The following is an 11,669-nucleotide window of genomic DNA, read 5'->3' as shown; positions in this document are numbered from 1 at the left end:
TTTGCACCTGAGTTGGTGGCGTCTGAGGAACGCCGTTGTATTGAGTTTGAGAAGAAGTTGAGGCGTGGCCTCAAGCTGAGAGTTGGGGGAACTATGATTCGGGAGTATGGGCGTATGGTTGATGCTGCAGCCCACATGGAAATAATGATGCAGGAGGAGGAGGAAGGGCAGAAGGGCTCTAAGAGGAGTCAGGATGGTCAGAATGATGGTAGGAGACAGAAGGGTTTTAATCCCCAGCAGTCTCAGGGTAGCTTTTCTCGATCGACTTTTCCTGTACCGAGTGTTAGTTCGGGGAAAGGCAGCCAGGGAGACATTACCTGTTTCAAGTGTGGCCAGCTGGGCCACAAATCTCCAGTTTGTCCTCAGAGGGGAGGAGTTCAGAGAGCAGCATCTTCTTCGGCTCGATCTCAGAGCCAGAGTCAGGGTAGAGTTCAGCCACTCTCGTGTTATCAGTGTGGTCAGCCAGGGCATATGAAGAGGTATTGTCCGCAGTTGGGTGGCACATCTGGTGCATCTGGTTTGAGGCCGATTCAGGGTCAGCAGCCAGCTCCGTCGGGTCAGGCCTCAAAGGCCAATCAGGGGGCTTCATCATCTCAGTCGGTGCAGCAATCTTATGCTCCTAGGGTTGAGCAGGTTGATCAGAGGTCGTCTGGGCGCGTGTATGCTGTTACCGCGCAGGATCTTGTGCCAGCACCATCAGTTGTGAGAGGTACCTTCTTGTTTTGCAACTCGGTTGCTAATGTTTTGATTGATACGGGTGCATCTCATTCCTTTGTGTCTGCTGCATTTGCATCTGTTTTGGAGTTGGAGTTAGCACAGCTAGCATCTCCTATTTGTGTAGTGTCACCTCTTGGGGGTGAATTGATTTTGAAACAAGGCGTTAGGGGTTGTGATATAGAGGTTGATTATCATAGAATCCCATTTTCCTTTGTAGTTATGCCTATGAGGGGTTTCGATGTTATTTTGGGTATGGACTGGTTATCGTCATACCGGGCAGTTATTGATTGCTACCGCCAGAGGGTCACTTGTTGTACCGTGAGCGGAGAGTATTTTCATTTTCTGGGGGACCGGGTTGGTGATGTGTTGCCACCGGGGTATGTTCGGCGAGGAAGGAGTGAGCTTAGTGGGCTACTAGCTAACCTTTTGATTAATGAGGATGTTGAGACTCAGATTGTGTTGCCTAGGGTGGTTTGTGAGTACTCGGATGTCTTTCCCGAGGATCTTGTTGGTTTGCCACCGCATCGGGAGATTGAGTTCTCTATTGACCTAGTGCCCGGCACGGCGTCGATTTCCATGGCACCTTATCGTTTTGCCCCAGCCGAGTTAGTTGAGTTGAAGATCCAACTCCAGGAGTTGCTAGATAAGGGCTTCATACGTCCTAGTGTTTCACCGTGGGGAGCACCAGCCCTCTTTGTTAAAAAGAAAGGTGGTGCTTTGAGACTTTGTATAGATTATCGGAAATTGAATCGGGCTACAGTTAAGAATAAGTACCCTATGCCTCGTATCGATGATTTGTTTGACCAGTTGAAGGGTTCCCGTTGTTTCTCTAAGATAGACTTGAGATCGGGTTACCACCAGTTGAGGGTCAGGGAAGAGGATATTCCGAAGACGGCATTCCGTACGCGGTATGGCCATTATGAGTTTTTGGTGATGCCATTCGGGCTCACCAATGCACCGGCAGTTTTTATGGATTTGATGAACCGGATCTTCCGGGAATTCTTGGATCGGTTTGTAGTCGTTTTTGTGGACGACATCCTTATCTATTCGCCTTCTGAGGAGGAGCACGAGGCACATTTGAGGGTGGTGCTTGAGTTACTTAGAGCCCATAGGCTGTATGCCAAGTTTGGGAAGTGTGAGTTCTGGCTGAAAGAAGTCAAATTCTTAGGCCATGTGGTATCCGGTGAAGGAGTGTCTGTTGATACATCCAAGGTAGATGCAGTGCAGGATTGGGCACAGCCTAAGAGTGTATTTGAGATCCGCAGTTTTCTGGGGTTAGCTGGGTATTACCGTCGGTTTGTGAAAGATTTCTCCAGGTTAGCATCACCGTTGACTAAACTGACTCGGAAGGGAGTCAAATTTGTATGGAGTGAGACTTGTGAAAAGTCGTTTCAGGAGTTGAAAGTTAGATTGACTACCGCTCCAGTATTGATTATTCCAGAGAGAGGGTTGGGTTATACGGTCTATTGTGACGCCTCACGAGAGGGTCTGGGTTGTGTATTAATGCAAGAAGGGAAAGTAGTTGCCTATGGCTCTCGTCAGTTGAAAATTCACGAGCAGAATTACCCTACACATGATCTAGAGTTAGCAGCTATGATTTTTGCCTTGAAGATTTGGAGGCATTATCTTTATGGTGAGAAATTCGAGGTGTTCTCGGATCATAAGAGTTTGAAGTATTTATTTACACAGAAAGACTTAAACTTGAGGCAGAGGAGGTGGATGGAGTTCATAGAGGATTATGACTTTGAGTTGCATTATCATCCGGGAAAGGCCAATGTAGTGGCCGATGCCCTTAGCAGGAGACCTGTTGGTGACATAGCTAGCATAGCCATCCGAGAGTGGGAGATGTTGGGTGCACTTGGAGAGTTTGATTTACTTATGGGCGAATCTGTTGAGGCTGCGGCCTTGTTTTCTGTTGTTGCACAGCCTACACTTGTGACTCGAGTGTTAGAGGCTCAGAGAGGTGACCTTGAGGTAGAATCTCTCCGTGAGAAGATTTCCAGTGGAAAGGTTGAGAAAGGTTTGACGGTGTATTCCGACCTGAGTGTGAGATACCGAGACCGTCCGTTTGTGCCGGAGTCTTGCCGAGAGGAGGTACTCCGAGAGTTTCATCATTCACGCCTTGCGGTGCATCCGGGAGGCACTAAGATGTATCGGGATTTGGGTCGTCAGTTCTGGTGGCGGGGTATGAAGAGAGATGTGGCATCTTTCGTATCTAAGTGTCTTACTTGTCAGCAAGTGAAGGCCGAACATCAGAGGCCAGCGGGTTTGTTGCAACCCTTGCCTATTGCCGAGTGGAAGTGGGAGCATGTCACTATGGACTTCGTTGTAGGTCTTCCGAGGACTCAGCGGGGTAGTGATGCTATTTGGGTGGTTGTAGACCGGTTGACTAAGTCGGCGCACTTTATTTCTATGCGCGTGAGAGATTCGGTAGATCATCTTGCCGACTTGTATATTCGGGATATAGTGAGATTGCACGGGGTCCCAGTGACGATCGTCTCAGATAGAGATCCTCGTTTTACTGCCAGGTTGTGGCAGAGTTTGCAGAGTGCTTTAGGCACTAAGTTGACCTTTAGCACGGCTTATCATCCTCAGACTGACGGACAGTCTGAGCGTACTATTCAGATACTTGAGGATATGCTTCGGGGTTGTGTTCTAGACTTTAGTGGGTCGTGGGAGAGGCACTTGCCGTTGGTGGAGTTTGCCTACAACAACAGTTTTCAGTCTAGTATCGGTATGGCACCATTTGAGGCCTTGTATGGCCGACCGTGTAGATCTCCTGTGTGTTGGGCCGAGGTGGGCGATGCACCTCTGTTGGGTCCAGATTTGGTGAGGGAAACGACGGAGAAAGTTGAGCTTATCCGTAAGAGGCTTGTTACAGCACAGAGTCGTCAGAAATCGTATGCCGACCGTAGGAGGAGACCTTTGGTGTTTGGGGTGGGTAATCATGTCTTTCTGAAAATATCACCTAAACGGGGTTTGATGAGGTTTTGAAAGAGTGGGAAGTTGTCCCCTCGATTCATAGGTCCGTTTGAGATCCTTGAGAGGATTGGCGAGGCTGCTTATCGTTTAGCTTTGCCGCCGCAGTTGTCCGGAGTACATGACGTGTTTCATGTGAGTACGCTTCGGAAGTATGAGGCCGATCCATCACATGTGTTGGATTGGACCGATTTGGTAGTTGATGAGGATGTTTCATATGAGGAGAGACCGATTCGAGTCTTGGATAGGCGGGATCAAGTTTTGCGAGGCAAGACCATCCCTTTGGTCAAAGTTTTGTGGAAACACCACGGAATGGAGGAAGCCACTTGGGAACATGAATTGCAAGTCCGCGAGAAGTATCCGGACATGTTTGTTGATTTGTAATCTTATAATTAGATTCTGTTATATTGTTGAACTTAAGAGCTTTACATATGTCTTAAGTTGTAAAACATTGAGTATGTTTTGGTGAATGGGTGTATCTTGAAACTTGTTTCATTATAGAAAGATTAGTGTAACATTGTATATGTGGATTACATTGTTGGATGTGGTATATATATCATGCAGTTAAATATGATATGGGATTGTTAGCATTGAAAGGAATAATGCATAATAATGATACAGATTGAAATATATTTTGTGTTATATATTTGGTATGAGATGCCTCTTGGTAAAGAGATGAAATGACCAGTTTTGGGTCAAGATGTTTATTAATGAATTGTTTAAAAAAAATCAGTTATAAAAAAAAAACTTATGCTTAATTTCGGGGACGAAATTCTTTGAAGGGGGGGAGGTTATAGCGACCCCGGTCTTTTCCCATTTAATTATTGTATCCGGACTGTTCCGTAGATTCTGTCATTGTAAAATGGTTGTTGTTGTTATTCCTTATTTTCTCATTTGGAATTATAGGATGTGTTGGGCAGGTTTGTTTCAGGTTGGTTGGGTTTAGAAACTAAGAGTTGCTGTCCAGGTTTTTGGTTCTTCGCTCGAGCGAGGAGTTGTTCGCTCGAGCGAGAGGTAGTGTTTGATTTGGACCTGTAGCTGTGCATTCTTGGCTCGAGCGAGCTTTTCTTCGCTCGAGCGAGTTAGTTCATCCTTCGCTCGAGCTATAGTTCCTTCGCTCGAGCGTGTGTCTGGGTTCAGACCTGAGGGTTTGAGTTCTTCGCTCGAGCGAGCTTTCTTTCGCTCGAGCGAGCTTTTGAGTTGTTGGCTCAAGCAAGGCTTCCTTGGCTCGAGCGTAGTTTCTCTGTGTCTGGTCGCTCGAGCGACCAAGTCTTCGCTCGAGCGAGCCTGTCCAGTTTAAATACACAGCAGCGGGATTTGATCAGTCTTTTTCATATTCATTTGATTCAAAACCCCAGGTTCGACCTCTCTCTCTCCCTACTCACCTTCTCTCTTAGGTTTGATCTGTTTAGAGAGTGTTTCAACCCTAGTTGCTTTATTAAAATGATAGAGGGAGTCGAGGGCTTCCATTTAATCTGAACTTTTGGCAATTTGGAGCACTTTTGTATTTGGGCATTCATCTCCATCTTCTCCATTCGGGTTACTCTCTTCGAGGTAGGGATTTCCTACTCCATTTTATAGGTTTTGTCCTAAGTTTTGGTATTTTAACATGTTGGGGATACTTTGGTGAATTTTGGGAAAAACCCTAGTTGTATTATTGAATTTATTTGTATAAGTAATTCATGGAATTGGGAAAAGAGGGTTAAATTCATGGAATTCATTGATTAAATGGCGTAATTGGATAATTGGTATCATTTGTCTATGGAATTGTTGACATAGTTATTTTCAGTTTAGAAATAACTGTTTTGGGCTATCGGTGGAGGATAGTCGTGATTGTTGTAGATATTGCATGTGGATTAGGAATAACTGAACTTATCACATTGGTTAAGTCATTAGTTTTGACTATGGCATTGATACAGAAAATACGTGTAATGATTGAGCATTGCATTTGCATACATTGTTTTGTGTGTGGGAGGAGATAGGGGATGTACTCCACGGTTTAGGGGAAGATAGGGGATGGACCTCTAAACCGGATTTTTGTTTGGGAGGAGATAGGGGATGGACTCCATTAGCATCACTTTTATGTGTGCTTATTTATAGAAGTGTTTTATTGATACAGCACTAAAATGTGTATCAATCTGGAAGTATGAAGTGTTTGATTTGAGCTTGAGTCTCATTTGTTGTTAATATTGGAAGATTGTGAATATGATATAGGTGATTTCACTGTTATAAGTTTGGCCAGGTTCTGAGCCATGTTGATAAAACTGGAAAGTAAAACGTATCTTTGGCAATAATGTCACGAGTCTGTAAAATGTTGTAATTGATTATTTTGGTTAAACATCTGTTAAATGCTACTGCTTTATTCATTGCTTATATGTGGTTTAGTATATTTCTACTGGGCTGTGGCTCACCCTTTATGGGAACATCATTTTCAGGTTCAGGTGATAAACTACCTCCAAGGAATTAGCTTGGGAGGGTTTGGCTTCTGGATTGAAGAAGTCTACTTTTAGATAACTGTCTTAAATTATAAGTACATGTAAACATTCAAGCCTAGGGCTTTTATTGTATTGAGTTAGAACTCATATTTTTGGTATCCAAGTGTTGGCTTGGAAAGATGTAAGCCTGTAGGGCATTTTATTCGATGATATATGTTATGCTTTATTTTGTAATACTCTGATGAATGAATTAATAGATTATCTTCTTTAAATAATGAATGTCAATGATATATATAATGGGTTAATTTTTAGGGCGTTACACTTTAGGCCTTGTTCCATAGCTTGTGGCTTTGCCTTTTTCCATTTTTTTTTTGGTTTTAGCCACTATTTTTTGGAGTTTGGGGATTGTTTTGAGTGTTTATTTAATTTATGCTTTGAATATTACACTTGTGTTATTGTAAGTCCTCGTGGATTTGGTGTGTAGGCCATAGCTTCCAATCCATTTGAGTTGATAGTCTTTTCGTTTATTTCTTATAGCTTTCATATACATATTCAACCATCCATCTTTTCATTCATAATCTGCAACTTCCCTTCTTTCTTTGTTTCTTTTGATTAAAAGTTGTACTAAACAATAGATCACCACTCGAGGCATAAGAAAGAGACCCCTCATGCTAAATGGTTTAATCTCTTCGGAGGTTCATTACTAGGGCATTACATCTCTTTTATGCTAAGTATGATCTTTTGTTTAATACTCCCATTTATCGCTGGTGCATTACTTCTAAGGGATTGATTTTCTAGTTAGACCCTTGGAAATCATAAAGGAAAGAGTCATTATAACTTATTATCGGGTTTGGATTTGTAGTCATTATCACTCGTTTCGGGTTTGACTCCGAATTCATTATCGCTCGTAAATGAGTTTGATTCTTCCTTTGCAATTTTCCCGATAGAAAAGGACTTGAAAAGCTCATTTCTCGAGTCAAATCATGCTTGCTATCTCTTTATTGCTTTTGGGCTTAGTGGACGTAAACATCACCTTTGGACAAAAAAGAAGAAAAGATAAGAAAATGGAAAGGTAAATTAAAAAGGGCTAATAAAATGGGAGTAAAAGAGGTAAAAAGATAATAAAATTTGGTTAGATTTAGTCAGACGTTATACTATACCTTTTGCGTCTTGTCTCATCGCATACTATTTCAGTAATGTTTGATGATTCATGAAGCAAGTCTACCCTCTCTCTTGAGGTAACTCCATGATATGGAGGAGGTGTTGTTTGTCTTTTGTTTCATTTTATTGAGTTCTTGTCCTATCGCTTCTAAGATCATCATGCAAAAAATTTGCAATAATTAATGATTTGAGAATCGAATCTACTCATCTCTTGATCATCTTCATGATAGAGAAGGGCAGAGAGGATAAACATCTCCTGGAAACACTCTGTTTTTGCTCTGTTTCAGCTTTGTTGTAACAGGGTATTCCCCATATATAGTGGCCGGTCGGCCATCATTCTAATATGACTGACCACTTCTCAGGGCTAGCCAACTTCCTATTTTGTACAGGCAGTGGTATTTTTGCAACAGAACATAGTAGAATCTGAGGCCAAAACAGAATAATTTTCTAACTGCAAACAGAACAGTTTCAGGCATCAAACAGAGAGGTTTCCAGAGGATGTTCTCGGTTGTGCGCATGCGGTTCTTCGCCTCCCTTTCAAGTCCATTAGATTAATAGTTCTTGGATTCATATGTTATAGTTAATTAGTTGCTTTGATTCCATTCGAATTTGTAATAATTAAGTAGCTTAGTTCATTCAATTGTGTTGTAATAATTAGTTAATTAGGATATTCATTCGGACCCTCTTGTGCGAGGGCCAACTTGTAATATTTGTATGTTTTTCAACCCCCATTTCTTTCTCCTTTTTACTTTTATGCTTATAATGGTTGCATATAGCATCATGTTTTCGTTTCATATCATTATCATGATTTGTATCCAATTTTGCATACATAAGGTTCGGTTCATCATTCTTGAATATCATTGTCATTTCCTACTTACTTGAAATGTGCGTTTCCACATGCCTTGATTTAATCCATATGGCATGTTAATAAGTCGAACCTAGTAGTTGTATTCTTGTATGTGTTGCATTAGTCACTTGCATATTAGAACCATGCATTTTTCTAACTATATTCTTTTCTTTGGCTTGCTTCGGAGTACTAGGTGAGCACTTTGTTTTAGCATATTACATGTATGTTTGTGTTGCCATGACAAGCATATCAGCTTGAGGCTACGTGCTTATTTGAAATACCTCTTTGAATGCCTATGGATGAAGGCTATTTTGCTTAAGTTGGAATGACTTTGATTAGTGTACATGTCAGCTCACTTTTTCAAGTAGCACATATTCAAACCTTTTTTCAAACAAATATGAAATCAAAGCATTCTAAAGTGGGTGACGTAGTTTATACCTGTGTGCCTCACATAATAAGTTAGCATAATAATCAAAACATGAGCATATATTATCCATAAAATCACATCATGATTAGTAGAGGCCGATCTTTGATTTGGTGAGTAGGGTGCTCAATTTATAACCTTCCCCTCTCATACCTAAGTTCCCAAGCCAAGACACTTTGGTTATGATGAACAAGTGGCCTTCAGCATGAGTCACGAGGTTTCCTAAATTTTTTAAAAATATTTAGGTGGCGACTTTGAAATCTGGCAATGCAATCCATTTTTGGCATCCCTGATGATAAATGGATTTTCTAAGATTTGCCAAACTTGGACTTTTATTCTTTTTCTGTTTCACATTACACTTGTGAAACCTATAAGGCTATCGTACCTGAGGAGACTAAACCCTTCGAGGATCACGAAAACCAGCTACACTAACTGGAAGGCTTGGCACATAATCACGCGGGTTTCTAGACTTTCACCACGGACACACAGGCCAACATAATACCACAACCACACCCCCTACCTAGATTCACCAAGGTATTCAGCCATTTTTCTCAGAGCAATATACATTTTCAATGTGTAAAGTATGCAACAATGCTCAATGCAAATGGATGATAAATTAGTTTCAATTCTCCTAATTCTCATTCAATTTCTATAACAATCATAGATATCCTCCACCAATTGCCTAAAATAGATATCTCTAAATAGACAGATAATTTCCAAAAAAGATAAACTTTCAAAATTTCAAGATCGGAGTAATAATGCATATCCAACTCTACTATCATCATCATTTCAATTTCATAAAACCCAACATCATTTTCATTTCCTCTTTACAAAATCAAATATTCATATTTTAGGAAAAAATCTCCTTCTCTTTATAAATCAATTCCAAGGATAAAATCCACCAATTTATCACACACTTAACCACATTTACAAAGCTACAATCATATTCAAGAACCCATTTGAAAACCCTCTTTTGATTTTTAAACCAAAATCTTAGATTTTGTTTAAAAGTCCCCAAATCACAATATTGTTTAGACAAGCAAATAACCAAGTTAAAACCATACAAAAGTGTGGAGAAATCCCTACCTCAAAGCTAGAAGGCAAGAGAGAGAGTAAAGAAACCCTGACAAAGCCAAAAATCAACTTTGTTCCGATTAGAATGAAGCTCTAGGTGTGCTTTACCTTTTTATCAAAGGGACTGGGGTGTAGAGATCAATGGATGATAGTGTATTTGAAGTTTAAAGATGGTTTCTAGAGAGAGAGGAAACAAATCTGGGTTTTTTTGAATTTAGAGAGAGAGTGAGATGAGAAAAAATGACTTAAAAAGTGGCTTTCTTGTATTGATATACGTGTAGATCGCTAGAGCAACCAAAACACTGTTTGAGCGACCAGACACAATAAGTGAGATTGTTCGAGTGAACAAAGTTACCGCTCAAGCGCACAATGATACACTCCTAGAAGTTTTGCAGATAGAGACTAACAGCTCCAGCACAAGAAGGACTGCTTGAGCACAAGAAACATCACTTGAGCTAAAAACACTACCCTCCCAGTACTTCTACAAACCTGCAAATATACTAGAAGTTCTCGAAAACTACTTGAGCGACCAAAGGATTTCTCGAGCGAACTGACCAAAATCTAGGCAAAGTCTCATTTGAAAAATGAACTTCGAACTTGTTCCAAACGCAACAATGACATCCAAATAACCTAACTCAATCAAGACTAGGATGTATAAAGGTATGAACAACCATTTAAGACAATGAATATCGGATCCAAAACAAGCAATGGGGCTGGTCTAAACTAGAATCATTATATATAATCACAAATTAATATCTAAGGGGTTATTTAGATTTTTTGACATTGAAAAAGGTAAATAGAGTGTGTAACGCCCCCAAAATATAACAACAGCCAATCCCATAAGGTACACTAAATATGTGAAAAATAAAAAGGTTTAGTCTTTCATTAATTCTCTTGAAAACATTACAAAAGGTGTCACGTGCGTTATACATTCATAAACCCTAAATTTTGAATGTATAGCATGTGGCATATAGTGATATATAGAAATAAAAAAAAATACAAATAAGTTCATACCTTAATGACTACATATTTCCAAGACGATACTTGGTTACCACAAAAATTGGTCAAGCCCAAAACAAATAAAAGCTTGAGGCTTGTATAAAAGATATTTACAATACAAAAACGAATGAGCCTTCAGCTCCAAGATCTTCTCAAGCTAAGTCCTTGGTGGAGGCATACCATCAATACCTGAAAGTTGGTTTCCACATAGGGTGAGCTAAAACCTAGTAGAAAACACCTTAACACACTGTATGAAACTTAACAAAATCATATGGTGAATGCATATGAATGCCATTTACCAAAACGTTATACTTTTTTCTTTCAACATGATGCAATGCCATGATTATAAATCAATTTGTAAAATAATATTTTTTAAAATCAGAAAGCAAGGTAGTAGACACACAATATTGGAATCTCTAGGTACGTATCTGCTAGTAGGCTATACATGCATTACCAAAGCCATTTTACTGGTATTAACCGGAAGGATCGAAACTTAACTGTGCAAGTTTCTGGACTTTCACCAAGGATACACAAGCCAACATAGATAACACCACAATCACACCCCTAGATTCATCAAGGTATTAACTAATTTTTCTCAAAATGATATATTTTCAATATATAAATATGAAACAATATTCAATGCAAGATGCATAATTAATTGGTTTCAATTAACCTAATCTTCATACAATTTCTACAACAATCAAAATTATCCTCCATCGATAGCCCAAAACAGATATCTCTGTACAAAGGATAAATCTCTAAGCAACAGATATAATTTCATAATCCCAATATAAGAGTGATAAGACATATTCAACTTCACTCTCATCATCAACGGATATATTCATATTATCATTTCAAAAGCTCTATATCTTTCTCTTTTTGCTTTTTTCAAAACCAATGATTTTCAAGATTTCCAACAAAATATCTATTCCTTTCAAAAGCATATTTAACGGAGAGATTTTCAATATTTCAACCCAATCTATCAATATAACCAACTCCACAACATTTCCTATGACCTATTTGAAAACCCCTA

The sequence above is a fragment of the Camellia sinensis genome, chromosome 3 (assembly GCF_055761805.1).
Source record: "Camellia sinensis isolate YWXY chromosome 3, ASM5576180v1, whole genome shotgun sequence".
Taxonomy (NCBI): Eukaryota; Viridiplantae; Streptophyta; class Magnoliopsida; order Ericales; family Theaceae; genus Camellia; species Camellia sinensis.
Note: the sequence above shows the minus strand (reverse complement) of the source record.